General features: G+C 33.7%; 1 long non-coding RNA gene across 1 annotated transcript; it reads left to right on the top strand.

Moving 5' to 3' along the window:
- The first annotated feature begins 10086 nt into the window (after window positions 1-10086).
- LOC146897072 (uncharacterized) lies at window positions 10087-11584 on the top strand. The gene is made up of 2 exons (XR_015023263.1): window positions 10087-10769; window positions 10860-11584. It is a non-coding gene; the product is annotated as an uncharacterized LOC146897072 (long non-coding RNA).
- The last annotated feature ends 9068 nt before the right edge of the window (window positions 11585-20652 follow it).

Below are 20652 nucleotides of genomic sequence, written 5' to 3'. Positions count from 1 at the left end.
TGAAGTTCAACAAAATACTATGTAATGTACGTTTAGGTTCATTTAATTTACATGCATGCATGTACGTTTGTCACCTAAAAGTATCTGTTTGCCTCCCCCCCCCCCCCACCCCCACGCTCTATTTCTCTGACAAAAGCCACATAAAAGTCAAAAGCCGTATACAGACAACACCATGGAGACTAAAGTAACTTAAATGTTACCTTTATTATGTCTTTGTAAGTCACTCTTAAAATTGTTTTTGACTATATTAATATTTCAATTTAGTCTAATTTTCTGAATTAAGTTCTTCATCAGTGACAAATAAAGAGAAAGAAATTTAATTGAGAAACTTTTAACAATATTTCAACATAGTTCATGTCTTTGTTAGAAGTTTTCAATTAAATCCCTGTTATGTGACAAAAAGATAGAGAAGAACTTTTAACAAAGACTTTCTCATATTTACTTATCAAAAGCCCCCCGCAGCAGAAGTGCAGTAAAAGAGCTAGGGAACAATACAAAAAAAGCCAATCAAGGCCAAACCGCTTAAACAACAACCTAGCGCAAAGAAGGCAACACACAGGCAGCAGAAAAACAAAAATGCAGCAGCAAGTAGAAAACAAAGCCACTACAAAAACCACCATCCTCAAGAACAAAGGATCACCTAAGTTACCCTCTCCTTATACACTCCTTTAGGGTTCCAACATCACTCATAGTAGAGACACGAGGCGTTCCTCAACCTTGATAAACTCCATTGCCAAGATAAGATTTTGACCTCCTCAACAATCTCGCCCACTTCCTTTACCAGTTCAAGATAAGACTATTTTAAATATTAATAGAATCAGAGACTAATTTAAAAGTGACTTACAAAGACAGAAACTAAATTGGTAATTTACTTTCTTAAATGTGACCTAGAGGCCAGCATGCATATACTCTATGATTTAAGTTATTTACTCGTTGAAGCATGCACCAATCTATAAGAATAACTAAATACCTCTGGAGTATTTTGCAATCGAAGATAAACTTTTTTAATTAATATTTCCTTTTTCTAAATGGCAAAAATTATATTATAGAACTAGACAAAATACCTCTGATGTTTCTTTCAAAAAAAAAATACCCCTGATGTACTCATAATATATGGAATGGATCATATGTTTGTGATGTAAGATTTTTACTTGTCATATAACTATTTACACGTGAGTATAATAGGATTCTTTCCACAGGGATTAGCGTACCTCATAAGCATTTTAACGACATTTATCATCTTAAGTGTTTGAGTTTAAAATGTTTGTTTGTGTAAACCTATAGTGCCTATTTGACATAAAATAAATAGAAAAGAGATAGGGTCATTTCGCTTGGGGTCAGAGACACTCAAACAAGCGTAACAACTGCAAACTCACGATCAAATAACGGATTCTAGCTTTTTAAACGATATTATCACAATCACTCAACAACATCATTCATGTCCAAATGATGTCATGATTTCTAATGGATCATTTAAATGTTGATTCCCCAAACTATTTAAACAATCACAAAGTCGATTGGATCGTTTAATCGACGATTTCCCAACCTATTAAACGATCCAAAAAAATTAAGTTCTTGATTACAAAGTGATTATCAAAGATTAAAACCTATGTGTAGAATGAAAACTTAGATAGATTATTATTCTAATCCTAGATCCAAAAGTATTTGTCAATAACATTTCAAATCTTACATAAAGCTTTAAATGCAAGAATAATAACAATATTGAATAAATAAGGTAGAACCATATATTAAAAGATCAAGAGTTTACATAATAGCTTGTTTGAATACCTCAAAACTCACAAGGGTAGACGTAGCTACATATGTCTATGCAAGCTTGGCAAATGATGAAAGAAAGATGAAGATTCCATGCTAAGATTCATGATGTCTCAACAAATCTTGGTAAGAATCTACTCCTAACAACCTTGCTTTGTGTTTCTCTCTCTAAAAAAGCCCTAGTTCTCTCTGTAAAAACCATAAAGATGCAATAAAACAGTAAGTGAATCTGTGAAAAGAGAAGAGAAAACTATTTATATGGGCAAAATTCGTGCCTGCTGGCTTAAGCGTGCTACGGTCGCTTCAAGCGTGCAGCCAAAATATCTTCCATTGGCCATTTAGGAACTGCCACATGTGCCTTATCCATTGCAGATGAAAGACTACGCTTAAGCGTGCTGGAAGCATACAAAATCTAGTGCTCTCTGGACCTTGCACGCTTAAGCGAGATGAGGTCGCTTTAAGCGTGCAGCTGATCTTCAATGAGTGTGCTGAAAACGTACAGGAAAGCGTGCACATATGGTAGCCTCTGGAACTTGCATGCTTAAGCGAGCTGAGGTCGCTTTAAACGTGCAATTGATTCTTGGAAGCGTGTGGGAAGCGTGCAGCAAGCGTGGAAAGGCTCTGGCTACTGGAACTTGCACGCTTAAGTGAGCTGAGGTCGCTTCAAGCGTGCAGACTTTGGTTCATAAGCTTCTTTCTTGTTCCTTGCTTGTCATTTCCTGCATAAATGGGGTGAAATTTGGCATGTAAAGCATAAATGGTAAATCATACAACAATTGGTAGCTTTTCCTTAGATAACTTGCAGAACAAGTCACTAGAATGCCTAGTTTAACACAAGAATTATATTACTTTTGAGCACTTATCAGTTTGTTTAATTAAATTGACCTAACAAATGTTTAACTCATACAATTGAAATTAAGCTTCATAAATTTAGTCAAACATTTGTCATGTCTATGATTTTAAAATAAACTTTAATTAAAATATTATAATTGTTCTTAACTTTATTTAGAATATATACAAAATACTAAATTTAACAAATTGATTAGTGACATAAAAAACATTTATCATGTGTATGAATTGAATGTGCTAACGACTTCTTTAACAACTCATTTCCCGAAAAATAACTTTAAAAATTTGTGTGTGAAAAATTTATCAACAATGTTTTATAATTATTGTAAATTAGAGTTATTGTATTTATTTGTTCTCATTTTTATGTCGACAGTTTTAAAAATACTAATTTTAATTAATTCTTTAGTCACAATCATGTTACTCATATAAGAATTTTACAACAAATTATAATTAGTCTCATAATCTTTAAAATTAGTTGAATTTTAAAATTTAACTAATTTAACTAATTGATTACCAGCAAAAACTTTTCTCAGTGTTTGAATAGTATGCTCCAACAACACTCTTTAATGTCTCCTTTAGAGAAAAACAATGTAAAAATAATAAAATTGGCAAAAATTATAACTGATGTATTATAACTGTTCTATTTTGTCAAAAATATTAAAAAAATGCATATTTTAAGTAAGTCTTTAGTGACAGATATTTGTTTAATGTATGATTTTTAAAATAAATGTATTATAACTGTTTTATTTTTTTATGTCAAAAATATTAAAAAAATACATATTTTAAGTAAGTCTTTAGTTACAGATATTTGTTTAATGTATGATTTAAAATAAATTATAATCAATATGTTATAATTACTCTTATTTTAATTTAGAAGATATAAGAAAAACCAAATATAACTAATTGATTAAGGACACACAGTTGTCCGATGTATAAATTGTATGTTCCAATGTCACTGTTTAGTGACTCATTTAAGGAAAATAATGTAAAAACAGTGAAGTGTTAACAAAAATAGTTTGTGTATTTTAATTTTTCTCTAATTTTTTTTGAAGGAATACTAATTTTTCTCTAATTTAGTTTCAAATATATTAAAGAAATACTAAATTTTAGTAATTCTTTAATAACATAAGTACATTTGTCATGTGTATGCCTTTTTTAATAAATTATAATTAGTATACTATAATTATTCACATTTTTGTTTCAAATATGTTTTTTTAATTAATTAATGACAAGCAACCCATTTACTGAAAAGAACGACAAAAAAAAATGACCAAATGATTAATTGATGAATTTGACAGATTTTTTTTTTTTTGAAAGATGATGAATTTGACAGATGTCAACTTAATACTTTTTAAAATGAATGAAAATGCATACAAATATTTTTTATAATAGAAAATCCCAAAAAATATTTTATAGGTTTTTTTTTTTTTTTATTGAAAGGGTAGGTTGTTTGTTTTCTAAAGTTTAGGGTGGAAGAATAAACACCGTATGACAGAAGTACTCGCACAAGTGTAAAGAAAAAAAAAACAATGGAACTGAACATAAATAGAAGTATTACAGGTAGAAATAATTTTAAATGGAAAAAGCTGAATGGTACACATATGAGTGACGAAAATAAACGAATGCATTGTTTACATTGGGTCATGCATAACAACCATTAGATTAGATTTTGATTTTAACTTTAAATTATCTTTAAAATATAAATCACCACCCTCCTTTTATCGTGTCCTTGCGTGTATAATTTGCACCATACAACAAGGAGGATTTTAAATTGTGATTGTGATCACAAATAAGATCGTAAAGTGTTTTACCGAGTTGTCGAGAACTCTTTCTCTCTTCTACACTCCGTTTATGTTAACGAGCAATTCGGCTATTCAACTTTTTTTTTTCTTTTGTCCTTCGAAATTAGAAGTGATCCTAAGATCATGGTCCATTTTAAACGCCCTTTCAAAATTAAGAATAGTCTTAAGAGCATATTATCTTCGATAATTTATGTCCCTTCAGAGAATAAAAAGTATTTTAATATCATATTTCTTTTGGAACTAAGAATGATCTTAATGATATATATCTTTTGGATATTTTCTCTACCTTTGGAGAATTTAGAGGTTAAAAATGTTATAAAATTTATAAAAGAGACACATAACAATGATGTTTTTTTACTTTTAAAGTCATTGTAGATCAATAACTAAACCCAACAAACTACTATAAACCATAACTTTGCGGAAGATAAGTGGATTTAAATAGCTTTACCGTTAAATCACTATATACTTTTTTTAGTAATAAATTTCTTCCTCCTAATGCCTTATGTGCGGCAACAAGAAGGAGGTTAAGGGGAATATGGTCGAGTTTGGCTCCACAAAAGGTTCAATTTTTCTCTTGGCAAGTAAATTTTGGTAGACTCTCGACTCGCTCAAATTTATCTAGAAGAGGAGTGTTAGTGGATGGTGTTAGTTCGGATTGTCCGTGGTATCCGGGAATTCGAGAGGTGGAGGATCACTTGTTTTGTAGATGTAACTTTATTGCGGAAATTTGGTATTTGATTTTTAAATGGATCGGAACGGGGGTCATTTTACTTGGAAATGTGATTTCCCTCCTAGATTAGTTATCTTCTTCTTTATTAAAAAAACATTGTAAGGGCTTAACACTTATCAGGCATGCAACATTGTGGAAGATTTGGGAAGCGCATAATGATGTTATTTTCTCCTCAAAGATTGCGGGGACGGAAGAGATTTGTATAGAAGGTATCAAAGTAACATCTTGGAGATGGTTTCTTGGTAAGAAAAAAGGGGGGACCGTGTTTGTATTATGAATGGTACTCAAACCCTCTTCTTTGTTTAAATACTTAAGTTAGAGTTTGATTTTTTACGAGGCAAGTCCCCTTGTACTTTGCTCGAGTTATAGATTAAGTACTCTTTATTTTTAATAAATTTAGTTGTTTAAAACAAAAAACTATAAATCATAACTAACGTCTTATATTCTCAATGTGTGTTTGCGCACTTTCTCAATTTTTTCTTATATATTCTCAATTTTTTCTAGACCTATTTATGTACGTGAAAATAGATGACAGTAGCCAGCAAGAAAACTTAATATATGACATATATAAGAAAAAATTGAGTCAATAAAAGTTAATGTATCTAGTTTAAAATTTAAAACAAATTATATATCAATTTTGTTCACCTCACTTTTTCTTATATATATAAACATATATAAACATGATTTGAGGGAGTATAGGATTAATATATGACATAAAAAGTGAGGACTTTTATCATGTGAGATTAAGATGAGTAAACAAACGTTATTAGATCAAAGTGTGACGATACAAGATTGAAAACATAAAGTCATGAAGTGGTCATTGATCATAACTTTCAAAGCAAATGATCAAATTAAGGAATTATTTTTTATTAAGCAAAATGAATTAGGTAACTTTTGGAGCAGCTTTTTTCTATCGTTACATTAGCTAATCTTGTGTACGACTATGCCCTGCCCTCTTTCCACCCACTTAATGTTCTTATTTTTATAAAGCAAATTATGCTTTTATAACAAGGTCTTATATAATTTATACAGAAATGGAAGATTTATAAAAAAGAAGAAGCCATGTCTCTATCATCCCTTTTGATTTACCTAACTACGTACTGTTGAAAGAATGGCTTTGCATGAAAGAAGAGTACCACACCAGCAAAGTATATCATGTTTAACAAAGACAAAACTTAAGAGTTAAATCATCAGCAAATTATTATGTATATCATGTTTTACCAAACATGTTGAAAACTTTCTTCATGTCTACACTCTACATCAGTGGCGTTGCCAGGAACCTGAGTCAGGGGGTTCAAAATTTTTGAACTTTAATTAATAATTAATATATATATATATATATATATATATAACAAATTACAACGTATCAAAAAATTATATATATACTTTATAATTGTCTTCTTTGTGGTTTTATATTTTATATTTTGCGATCGTTGAATAATAAATTCATTATTAAATTTTTTATGTTCCATTATTAAAGTTGTTGAATAAATCTCTCTCGATATAAGTCACAAGACAATTATCTATCCTTCATTTCATATTTGACTACACAATCTAGTCTTCAAAAATTATTTATATATATGCTAAAAATAATTGAATAATCATGCAATATAGATATTAATTGTGCAAGTAATTTACATGACCATCACTTTGTCTTAGTGGTAGATAATACTTATCTAACTTAAATATCAAAGAAAATAAAACAACACTTGTCTAAAGAAAAATTACATGAAATAGTTTTAAATTAAAGATGATGACAAAAGATATAAGGAAGTACACAAAGTGGACATGTAAGAAATAAAACGTAACAAGTGAAGGAAAGGAAAGGGGCTAATAAGCGTTTGGCAATTGTTGTGTTATGACTCAAAAATTGAAGATGTGGAAAAGTGAAGAAACGTGACACGATTTGGCAACCGTGTCACGATTTCTGAGGGCCGAATGCATGTTTGTCTTGGAGGGAAAACGTGACACGATTTTGGGAAAACGTGACACGATTTTTGGCTTGCTGGGCAAGTTTTTAGGATAAGGTTGGTCGTACCTTGGGTCGTACGCACCAAACGTGTTACGATTTGGGAAATCGTGACACGATTTTGACAGATCTGAAACACGTTTTAAGCATTCTTTGACCCATTTTGTTGGGCAAGCTTGGTGAATCTCATGGAAACCAAAGGAGGGAACTTTTAGGGTTTTAGATACTAAAGGTTGAGGGTCTTTGGGTGAGGTTCAAAGCTTCAAGATGTGAATCTTGGAGAACCAAAAGAGGGGGCTCTTGGGAAAAGGGTTGGTGCCTTTTGGGGAAGATTCATGGGGTTGGGAAACACATGAGTGAAGAGTCTTTTGTAAGCAACATGGGTGAGTCTTGTGAAACCAAAAGAGAAGACCCTTAGTGAAATCAAAGGCTAAGGGTTGGTTCTCTTTTGGGGGTTAGATTCTAGTGTTGGGAAACAATTGTAAACACCTTGGGAGAGTGAAAATTCATGAGTGTCTTGTTCATTGGTGAGATTGGGAAAATGGGTAGAAATTAGGGTTGTTCTTTGTGAGCTTGTTGAAGCTAATTTCTTGTAACCCATTTGTATCTCTTTGTAAGAACTCATTGATAGTGGATTGGAGAGATCAATCTCTCCCCCAGAGTAGGTCAAGTTGGACCGAACTGGGTGAACATTTCTTGGTGTTGTTATCTTTTTCTTTACTCTCTTTATCTTGTTTATTCCTTGGTTGGATTGTGGTTTTGCTATGCACTTGGTTTATAGACTAGGTTTATATTGTTGTTGTTGCTTGTGGTTAATTTTGGTTGTTGGTTGCCATTGATACTTGCTCCACACATCAAAGTTTGTATTGGTGTGAAATTTGAGTCCGGAATTCACAACAATTGGCGCCCCCCGTGGGGCAAGGGGAGAAGTTTGTCAAGTGTGCACCATGGGTACCAAAGGTTACATCTTGGAGATGGAAGCAAGCATGGTTCAATGGAAGTGTATGGAAGCATTGAAGGTTGAGGTTTCGAAGCCGGTCATCCTAGCACAATCGAAGAAGGAAAAGTGTGAAGAGAGGAGGTCATGATGGTAGTATCATGGCGGTGATGTGTGTGTTCTCAATGGGTAAGTTCAGCCTGGAGAGGCGGTGTGAATAATACTCACGATCAACCTTTGAGGTGGAGTGGCAAGGTGGAAGCATAGTGTGAGTACGCATTTGGAAGTTGAGGTAGAGAAAGCTCAACTTGAGGTGGAGTTGATGACACCGGGAATGGTACGACTATGGAGGCCTTGGGTGCTATGCTCTAGTTGGGAGCATGTGAATTCTTCAAGAGGACGGAAGGCATTCCGGGGTTTGAAGAATGTTTGGCATGGCTTGTGGAATTACCGGAAAAGGCCAATGGTAATTGGAGGCAAGTGAATCTTTGGGAGGACGGGTTTGATCACTCCGGGGGCCGAAGAGGTTATGGTGTAGGCTTGTGGAACTACCTAAAAATCCTAGTGTAGTTGGATGCAAGGAACTTCAAGAGAGCGGAAGGCATTCCGAGGTTTGAAGAGGTAAAGGTGAGAAAACTTGTGGAACTACAAAGTGTAGTTGGATGCAAGGAATAAGACTTGGAAGCTTGTGGAACTACCGAGGGTGGTTGGATGCAAGTGGAGGTCGGTGTGTGGATCAAGGTTCAAGCGGGGATTTGGACTTGATTGGTGTTGTGTCTTGAGGAATAGATCAAGGCATGGTTAAGGAGAATGGTGGTCGATGGTTAAAGTGGCATCATCATCATTTTAGAGTCAAGGTGGAGAATGTTGTGTTATGACTCAAAAATTGAAGATGTGGAAAAGTGAAGAAACGTGACACGATTTGGCAACCGTGTCACGATTTCTGAGGGCCGAATGCATGTTTGTCTTGGAGGGAAAACGTGACACGATTTTGGGAAAACGTGACACGATTTTTGGCTTGCTGGGCAAGTTTTCAGGATAAGGTTGGTCGTACCTTGGGTCGTACGCACCAAACGTGTTACGATTTGGGAAATCGTGACACGATTTTGACAGATCTGAAACACGTTTTAAGCATTCTTTGACCCATTTTGTTGGGCAAGCTTGGTGAATCTCATGGAAACCAAAGGAGGGAACTTTTAGGGTTTTAGATACTAAAGGTTGAGGGTCTTTGGGTGAGGTTCAAAGCTTCAAGATGTGAATCTTGGAGAACCAAAAGAGGGGGCTCTTGGGAAAAGGGTTGGTGCCTTTTGGGGAAGATTCATGGGGTTGGGAAACACATGAGTGAAGAGTCTTTTGTAAGCAACATGGGTGAGTCTTGTGAAACCAAAAGAGAAGACCCTTAGTGAAATCAAAGGCTAAGGGTTGGTTCTCTTTTGGGGGTTAGATTCTAGTGTTGGGAAACAATTGTAAACACCTTGGGAGAGTGAAAATTCATGAGTGTCTTGTTCATTGGTGAGATTGGGAAAATGGGTAGAAATTAGGGTTGTTCTTTGTGAGCTTGTTGAAGCTAATTTCTTGTAACCCATTTGTATCTCTTTGTAAGAACTCATTGATAGTGGATTGGAGAGATCAATCTCTCCCCCAGAGTAGGTCAAGTTGGACCGAACTGGGTGAACATTTCTTGGTGTTGTTATCTTTTTCTTTACTCTCTTTATCTTGTTTATTCCTTGGTTGGATTGTGGTTTTGCTATGCACTTGGTTTATAGACTAGGTTTATATTGTTGTTGTTGCTTGTGGTTAATTTTGGTTGTTGGTTGCCATTGATACTTGCTCCACACATCAAAGTTTGTATTGGTGTGAAATTTGAGTCCGGAATTCACAACAGCAATGTTTGGTGGTTGGATGGAGGGTGCAACATTAAATGGTCAGGGGGTTCATAGTGCAGTTTTTAAAGGATTTTTAGTATGATTTGTAAAAGTTCAGGGGGTTCACTTGAACACCCTCAATGACATGTAGCTCCGTCCATGCTCTACATATATGTCTGAGGTGGGACATGCAGCTAACAAAGACATTAGTCCGACCATCTTCATGTGTCACATGCATGCCTGTTCAGACCCGTAGCTCCAATTAATTAGCAAAAATAGCATCTCCTGTAATATAGAATCTAATTTTAGTTGTCAATATCTTCATGTGAATTTTAAAATTGCATATTGGATATTTCAAGAACTACACTGATTTTCACTCAATGATAAAACCCAACTTGAGTTTTTAGTTTAGTTTGTTTGGTTTTCGTTGTAAAATTTAATTTTGTAAAATTAATTTTTAGTTAAAGGTGAAATGACAAATGACAGTAAAATGATTTTTATGTGGATAATGATCGGATCATAATGTTAGAACAAGAATGGTTCATACAAGTTCTCTAAGGTTTTGATGATAACAAAATATTGAAGAACAATTGGAATACTAACATATGTTCAAGTGTGCAGGATCTACTTATCATGAAGAAATAACATATGAAGAGCATCAGAAAAGGATAGGGAAGCTTAGAAGACTATGGTGGAAGATTTACAGGAAGGTCAACCAGAAGTCAACATCCTTAGAAGAAGGATGCCTCACAGAAGCCGGAGAGTGATCTCAACATATTATGTGAAGGACATCAGACACAGAATATCTGACTGGCTACTTGGATCTGAGAGACTCGGAATTCACGTAAGCTTTTGTCTTATTATGTGAGCTGTCACTATCATAATATCTGATAGAGCGATGATTTTGTCTTTTTCTATCTACGTGTGCAACTAGATAAAGGACATCAAGAACGAAGAGAACAACGGATAATTCTTCTTTCAGCAAAGAAAAATCAAAGGACTTTCCAACATGATTATCCATATTAGGCAAAGGGCCAACGTTCTTGATCAAAGCTTCTCAACGACTCTATTTGTGCTAACACTCTTCTCCAACGTCTCTCAAATCACTGTCTATAAAAGGAGCTAAAGACCTGAAGAAGAAGCAACAAAACTCTGCTACTTTTTTGTGTCAAAACTCTGTCAAATCAAATAGCGCAAAACACTTACGATTTATTTTCAAGTTTATATCTTAGATATCCTAAGGAGTGAATCTGTTCATTTGTTTAGTTTACACTATCATTGTTAAATATAATGTAAGAACAAATTAACATGTTTGCAGTTGGGGCAAACATTTTAGAAAGTCTCTTGCATGCGTGTTTGGGCATATAAGTCTCTTGGTGAAACCTTGAGTACCTAGGAGGTCTCAGTTAGTTGTGATTGAGCAGGGTAAAGTCTTAAGCAGTTGTGCTTAAGCAAGGGAAGTCTTTTGGAGTTGTCCTTGAGCATGAAGTCTTTAGGTAGAGTCCTAGAACATAGAAGTCTCTTGCAGTTGTGCTTGAACATTGAGAATTATCTTGGTGTGTCCTTGAGCAAGTTGTAATCCAGAGTGATTATAGTGAAATCCCCTGAGAGTGAAAGGGGACTGGACTACTCATGTGTTGTGGGAGGAACCAGTCTAAATTTCTTTGTGTCTGTCTTCTCTCTCTCTCTCTCTCTCTCTCTCTCTCTCTCTCTCTCTAATTCTTTATCTTTTATCTTTGTGTTTTGTATTTCCCCTACATTCAGATTCTGAGTCAGAATCTGCTACATCAGATTTGACCAGGTTTTATAAACACTTAGAAAAAGAACTCATCAAAAGACTCACACAATTCAAACCCCCTTCTGGTGTATTTTTCTCACCTTCACATAACTTGTGTTTATAAGGAAATAAATGATCTCACAATGATGATGGATCACATAGTTTGGTTGGAATTTATGGTAGGGCTGATGTTCAATGGCGTGAGTGTACCTACAATCACTCCGGCACTCAATCAATTTTTAATTGAGGTTACTAAGAAATGATTTTCTTGGAAGACTTCCAACTCGGGGGAATTTGATTAGAAGTGGTATGAGATTCGAAGGGGGAACTAAGATTGTATTTTGTGCATGGGAACTTTAGAGGTGGAAAAACACATATTTTACGGATGTAGCTTTGTCGGTAAGGATTGGTATTCAATTTTAAGTTGATTGGAATTCAATTTTTTGTTATATTGTTGCTTTCATTGAAATAGATAATCATGGTTAGTTTAATTTGTTATAATTTAAAAACAAAAAACATTTATATTTTTACTTTTAATCAAAATTAAAATTTCATAAAAACACTATTCATAATTTTCATACGTTAACGCATGTGCCCGTCTTTTCGCTAATAATAATAATAATGATTTTTAAAATCAAAACATCCAAAAATGATACCATTCCACGTAACAATTAATCAACCCAATTGCACTAATGCAGCAAATATGATAAATGACATGTCATAACTTAGTTTAACTTAAGCCATTAAGTCTAAATTTGTCAATGATCAAAAGCTTTGAGGATTATGCTTGTTTCATCCTAGATGATCAACTTAAGTCATTAAGTCTAAATTTGTTCTTTTTTGCTCTCTCTCTCTCTCTAAATTCAGAAGCCGTATACTATATCATGATAAAAGTTCAGGACTTAGCCATAGATCACTAGATACAAATTATAGGCATATCATCAATAACAAAGAAAGAATAAGAAATTGTGTACCTTTGAATTAGGTTGATGAAGGATAACTGTAGACAACGCCGACAACTATGAGAGGGGTAACTACCCTCATTCCGTCTAGCTCTAGGTTTTCACACTGATGTTCAGAATAATTAACCGTCTGATGGGATGACGTTTAAATAGCTAAACGGCTGAGGGCAGGGACCTCTTATTGGGCTTAGCTAAATGGTCCAACTCATCACGGTCCATTAGAAAGAATAGTCCAATCACATATATTCATCAACTAATTAGTGCTTAACACAATAGACCATAATTTATAATATAATATTAACTTATAATTATTGATTATTGTCAATCCATAATTGATTAATTAAATAATTAATCCAACATATCACGGAGGCTAAACTGTCCTCAAATGTCGCTTCTTTTTCCTTCCAAAGGCACAGTCCAATTAAATGTGACCTAGGTAGAAGACAGCATGCATATACTTTATGTGTGATAAGAACTTTATGAAGCATGCACCAATATATAAGAACAATTCAGAAATACGTACTATCTTGCAACCGAAGATAATGTTTTTTTTAAATTAAGGTTTCCTGTTTGGTGAACTTTTGTTATATATTGCTGAACTGTTTGGTGAACTTCTGTTATATTGCTGAACTTATGTCTAGAGTACTTTTACTCAAATTAATAATAATATATAATAATTTTCCTTAAAATAATAATAATAACTAATAAATCACATTGTCATACGATAATTTTTTTAAAGCAAAAAATTAGAGTGCAAAGACATTTCATGACTACAACCAAAAATCATCACCTATCATTTCAAGCGCCCAAATAAATTTATTAAAATCAAAAGAAAAAATAATAAAAGAGCTTCACGGGCCGAGTGAAAACCCAAGGAAATTAGACAACCATGCATGACAAATAAAGTGGACAAAAAAGCAAAACCCCTGAAACAAAATCAAGAAAATCTATAATCATAAAAGCCATAACGATTGAAAAAAAAAAACCTCACATCAACGCATTGAGGAATAGTGTTCCACCAAATAAAACTATTTAGGTTAACAATATAGTGTTTCAATAGAGAAATGTCAATAACACAAAATGGCTAGGGTTTCAATAATATTACAATGACATTCCAATAGCATAGATTACAGACAAATATATAATAAAATTTAATGGACTACTAACTTAATAACATAAAGGCACAATAGCCTAAGCTCAATATTTTATTTTATTATCTAACAATTTATATTTGGTCCATGAGAATCAAGAAGATTGGCACATGTATTTCCTTCATGAAAGATATGAAAATACCAAAACAACAATGCTATGTCATACGAAATCAAACTCACTAATTCCACGATACAGTGCAATGCAGTTATAATTAAGAGTATTATTTTAATTAAAAAAACATAAAATTGGATGTAAGGTGGAAAACACGGTGGGGTTAGTGCTTTTCTTGTAAGGTGGAACACCAATTTTATCTATTTTATTTAAATATGTATTTGTTTTTATTATATTTTTAGAACTATTTTACTTCTTTTTATTTATTTTTCAATAAATAGATAAGATCAAGATAAAATGAGTAAATGATGAAGAAATAGTAGGAGACATGTATTTGATGAGGACTTCGTTGCCAAGGAACCAAAGCATGTAAGTGGATTGCTTGTTTATCATTTAATTTTATAATAAATGTATATTATACATTTTTTCACTTTTAAAAAATTTTCTTAAATATAATATGACAATGGGATGTATATAATCAATGACGTTGAGGTTTACAGTAAGTGATTGGTGCGGAGTATATGCGAGGATTGTAAATCTCTTGATTCCTACTCGTAAATAATAATATAATAAAACAAATTTCATATACAATAATACTTTAGGGTTTGGGATTTAATTTTTGTTTGATATCACATATTCCTTTAACGAACAACTCTTTTTTTTTTTTAAGACATAAAAATGGTATATATTAACAAAGGCAGTGAAACCACCTTGGTACAAGATGTACTAAGATGTCACCCCTGAACCAGTCTGACAAACACTGTAATTACAAGAAAAAAGGTCAATTAATACGCAAACATAATATAGGGTCCGACCACCATCTTTGGGATACACAAATATGGCGTTACTAGCTTTTAGCCACCATAATGAATGAAATTTAAATTTTTCTAATAAATCATCAATGGAGGTTTGGATGTTATTAAAAAGTCTGTTATTACGTTCATTCGAAACCAACCAGACACAAATTAACCAAATGAGCTGAAGAAAGGATTGACGCGCCTTCGAGTGACCTATATAGTGAGTAAACTGAATGAAATGCTCACAAATGTCATGAGGGTCAGCACCTGACACGCCTATCCAAGCCCGGATTCGCTGCCACAACGCGCCAAAAGCGGCACAGTGAAGAAACAAGTGATTTGTTGATTCATCAATATCGCACCCAATCACACACCTGGTTGCCTCGGTATTCAGACACCCACGCCTGAGAAGATTGGTCTTGGTTGGCAGCCTGTCCCGTAATAGTTGGATGGTTCATTCAAATTTCTGCCCACACCAAGCAAGGATGGAAACCTTCAGAGGAGCCTGCGGATGCCAGACAAGATCTCCCACACCAACAGTTGGATGTTCGCCCATCGTAGTCATGATGTAATAGGCCCCACGCACTGTGTAAACATCATCAATGTTGGAATCTCATTGCCACCTGTCAGAAATATCAGACTGCAAAACAACACCAAGTAATTGCCTACACTCCTCTACCAACTCTTCCTCCCACACCCACAACGGTCTCCTCCAACTCCACGCCCCACCTCCGTCCTCCCAACCAAGAGCAGACATATCAGCCACCGTACTCAACCTATTAGTCACTAAATCAAATAAACTAACAACTCTGCTTCTCCTAAAATGAACAAATCTTTTTTTTTTATTAAATATTTCTTTGTGAAGAAGTAAGGTGTTTGGGGTTCGAACTAGGCCCTGCACATGACATGCAATATCTCTACCAACTGAGCTAAGCTCACGGGATGTAACAGTACTGTAGTGTAACAAATAAAATACTCTTTTTCTAAAAATATAAAATATAAAATACATGCCTTCAATTGAGAACGGTTAAAAAAATGTAAACCATAAATTTGGGTTCCTGTAAATTTTAAGTTTCCAGCAAACCATTGTGAAAGTAATTTTAACGGGGTATTATTTTTTAAAAAAAAATTACGGTAATAATTTTTTGTAAATATCCTCTAAAAAAATCATTAAAACAGGAGTACCTTAAAATCATTTTTACAGTTCGTATATATTTTCACCATAAAATTTATATTTATTGTTAGTTAGTCCAAAAATCTCGAAAGAAATGGTGAATTTTACGATGGATATTTTTAACTTAAGCTAAATTTTAGGGGTATGATTAATAATTCTCTTCCGGTAGAAACAAGGATTTGCTTCAACTAAAATACAACTGGGCTTTCTAATGCATTTTCCGGTAGAAACTTGGGCTGCCTAATGAATATTGCTTTTCCCACATAAGAAGTTGCTTAAAAATACATGGAAATGATTAAAAAAAACAACGGTAGTTAACTACAGTTCACTTTTCTCTTTTGAAACGAGTTGTAGTTAACTACCGTTGAAGTTTTTGGTCATTTTCATATGTTTTTAAGCAACTTCTTGTTTGAGAAAAGCAATTTTCCTGCCTAATTCTCTTCTTTGTTTACATGAAACAAAAACACTATGGAAATGTGCTATCTTGGATGACAATTCCTTATCTCGTCTTCTATGATTCTTGTGTGCCCTTAAAATTTCTATTTTTGTCCTAATCGAAATTTACAATCCAAAATATGTTTTTGAGTTTTCGAGTTATAGAATCCAAATGGTATCTTTTGTTTTTTTTTGAAACGGCAAAATATTATTAACCAACAAGCCCGTGCAAGATGCACTAATAAGCTCGGGTGGAAAAAAAACAAACATACAAGGGGAAATCGGTTGCCTTAAGACATCGGCTCGAACAAAAACCCCTTAAAAAACCACCCCAATACAAAGGAAAAAAACCACACCCATAGGGTCTACAAGCAAGAAACTGATGCAATTGTATACAAAGTCCCGAACACAAACCGAAGATCCATTTGGGAAGAGCAAAACTCCCAACGCATACTGCCGCATCAATACCAGCCCCCACACACCCCAACACACGATAGAACACACCACAAAACCGCTGGCAGCAGTGCAACCAAGCTGACAGCAGGTTCCAGCCGAGGCCAAAAACAGCAGGCAAAAACGAAACAACAACCAGCAAACAGAAAACCAGAGGCTGCTCAAAACCCGACCAACACAGGAACAAAGGCCAGCCGCGATGAGACCAATCAGCAGAAGATCAGCTGCTAGAAAACACAGGAGAAACATCCCTGGCCACCCGAAAACCTCAACACAAACCTGCTGACAACAACCACTCAGCAATCAACGCATCAAACAATCTCGGGGACTCCATTCCCATTCATAAAACAGGCAAGCCGAAACCTTAAATCTCCCTAACAACCACCTCCAAGACAGCACTTTAATTTCATCAACCACCTCATCCCACCTTTTAATCCCCATATTAAAAATACGATCATTCCTATCTCTCCACATAACCCAAATTGTCGCTTGCCAAATCATCATCAAACCCTTTCTAATTTTCTTATGGAAATGTCCTCCACTCCAACACTCCCAATGAATAAACAAATTTGGTGGCATAAGAAAATTCAAGTCTAACCAATCCATGAGCTTTCGCCAAATATTCATAGCCATCTCACAATGAAGAAAAATATGCGATGTGGATTCGGGCACCAATCCACACCACACGCAGTTATGAGCAATATCCGGATGCAAACAACGACGGATCTCCAAGTTCACTCTAGTAGGGATGTTTATCCTTTGAACCCTTCGTCTGCAAATTCTAATTTTATTTTACTAAATTTAAGAATTTTAGATTCTATACTCTATACCGTGTTTTTGTTTTTCAGATTATATAATTCGAATTATTTTGATCTATATGTGTGGGCCTACTTTCCATAAACAGACACTCTTTCACTAACTTTCTCCTCTTCCACTCCAAACCCCTCCAAATACACCTCATTTTCCATGAAATCTTTCTTTCTAAGCACAACCCAATCATCAATGGACTCCACACATAGTAGTGTCGTTTGGATTATAGAAGTTGAACCTTGTCTTTACATAAACATACCCATTTATTGAAATAGTATGTATTGTTTCAGAGATGGATGCTCCTATTGAACCCACCATTGATTTGATCCCTAACATTACACCTCTAATTATGGATCCTTCTAATATTAATGTGATGTCGGACGTTGCAACTCTAGTTGTGGATTCTTCTAGCAATTCCAAAGTCGAGGTTTTACCTCTAGGCTCTAGTTGAGTATCCTTCCAACAATGCCAAAATTGAGGTTCCACCTCTTGTGAAGAATCCTTCTGGAAATGAAAAAGCTGAGATGGAAACTCCATTTGTGTATTGTATTGAGTGTTGCATACATTTCGCAACCGAAATAAAATTTACTTCGCATGACGAGTTATTGGCGGGTTTGACGCGAAGCAGAGAAGTTAGGATTTACCATTGTTATTTCAAAATTAGATAATATGGGGAACGGCATAAAACAATTTGTTGTGTTGAGATGTGAAAAAGAAGGTTCATGTAAAGAGAAACAAGTTGCGGAAGTATAAAATCTCAAGATTCATGATATCAAGAATGTCTTGATACTTGAATATACCTTCATCTTCACGATACATTGATCGTAGCTTTTGCCATCAAAGATTGGTACATGCGCAAGGAAGTTTCCATTGTTGGAAGTTGTTATCTTTCTCAGATTCTTTTAACAATGGCGATTTAAATCAGACTCTTGATTCCAATTTTATATAACAATGGAAAATTATGAGGTTTGAGAAGAAATGATTTAGAGTGAGATTAAGAGAATTAGAGAAGAGTGTTGACGAGTATCCAACGATATGATTGATTATGAATTGCATACTTCTGATTTACACAAAGTCTCATTTATACAACAAATTTAACAAACTTTCTAACAAACTTGAAAGTTATTTGTGATACAAGTCTCTAAAACTCCTTAATTCAAGGTAACTACCCAACCAACTAGTGGATTAAACCTTCTAATAGCAAGGGTGAGACGTTTTGTTTGTTTTTATTGAACTAGACCATCGACCCGTGCTAACGCACGGGTCATATGGAAGGTAATATTTGACGGTAATAGGTAGCAAAACAGTTTTGATGAATGTCATGATTGTCATATAATATTTCATAATATTATGAAGCATAGACTTTGGTACTGTACCATAACATAATTTTCCATGACATCGTCCTTGATACCGTAACGTAACATAATAGGTTAAGTATAGCAAGACGGGTTATCATTTATAAGTAAGAGATTATGTTAAGTATAGCGAGACGGGTTAACGGTTATTCTTTTACAAAAAAAAAACAGCATATAATTAGAAACATAATTTTATTTTACATTAGATAAACATTAAATGCAAAAGTGTGGAAGGAAAAATTAGGTTAAAATTAGGTTAAGTATAGCGAGACGGGTTAACATTTATAAGTAAGAGATTTTTAAAAAAAATAGCATATAATTAGGAACATAATTTAATTTTACTTTAGATAAACATTAAATGCAAAAGTGTGGGTGAAAAATTAGGTTAAGTATAGCAGGACGGATTAACATTTATAAGTAACGTAACATAATAGGTTAAGTATAGCGAGACGGGTTAAGATCTATAAGTAAGAGATTAGGTTAAGTATAGCGAGACGGGTTAACGGTTATTCCTATCCAAAAAAACAGCTTATAATTAGGAACATAATTTTATTTTACTTTAGATAAACATTAAATGCAAAAGTGTGGAGGGAAAAGGTTAAAATTAGAGATGACATTTTGCATAAATTAAATCTAGGGTTAATATAGTAAAGTCACGCGGAAAAATTAGGTTAAATCTAGGGTTAATACTGCGTCACGGGTTAACTTTTAGAAATAAGAGATGACATTTTGCCTAAATTAAATTTAGGGTTAATATAGTAAAGTTAAGCAGATAAATTAGGATAAATCTAGGGCAAAATATTGCTTACGGGTTAACTTTAAGTAATAAGAGATAATACTTTTGGGTGCTATAGATAATTGTTGATTTGTTTTGCGCCAATATATAGATAATTGTTGATTTGTTTTGCGCCAATATAATTAGCATGTTAGTAAATATAATGATATCTTTGCACTAACAATTTTGAAGAAAAAAAAAATATCTATATTTTCCCCCCTAATTTCCCCCCTAATAAAAGCCTATATTTTTCTAAATACTCGTTTCATTCAACAGATAATAGTGCCCACATATTTACTCTTAAGTCGACAATAAAACATATCATATGCTAAGTTCGTTGTAGACTGGTCAAATTTGACGACCAAATATATTACAAAAATAATTGGATAAGACAAAACAGAACCAAAATTGTTATTATTAAAACAAAAAGAAAACCAAAACTATACACACACATTGTATAATTGATCGAAAACAAAACTAAGCGTTCCTCAATTGTATCAATGACTGAAAAATAAGATTATTCTTTACCCTTTTCTCACTGGCTTCCACTATATGAAGAATGAAGATTAAAAAAAAGCCTTAAATAAAGCAAAGCCAACACCACGACCTTATATTTCTTTCAAAAAAACATGACCTTATATTTATCATTTACTATTATTATATAGACATTCATTTTTCAGTGTTAAGACTATAATTCAATAAATAATCTACTACAAACAATATTAAAAAACAAATTATCTTGACATATTTTGAGTGTAATTGGAAGAGGAAAAAAAAAAGATAAATTATACTTTCAATTTCTAAAATATTTGTTATTTTAAAACAAAATAAAAATGCTAACAACCCCAAGTTTTAAATTTCAGAGATTTATTTATATATATCTTTCCATAGTTTCCCTCTTCAATAAGTAATCTTATTACATACAT

This window comes from Medicago sativa, chromosome 8, assembly GCF_051527215.1.
Source record: "Medicago sativa cultivar Bolivia chromosome 8, Bolivia_mono, whole genome shotgun sequence".
NCBI classification, from domain to species: domain Eukaryota; kingdom Viridiplantae; phylum Streptophyta; class Magnoliopsida; order Fabales; family Fabaceae; genus Medicago; species Medicago sativa.
This window is presented reverse-complemented; position numbering and strand designations above follow the sequence as displayed.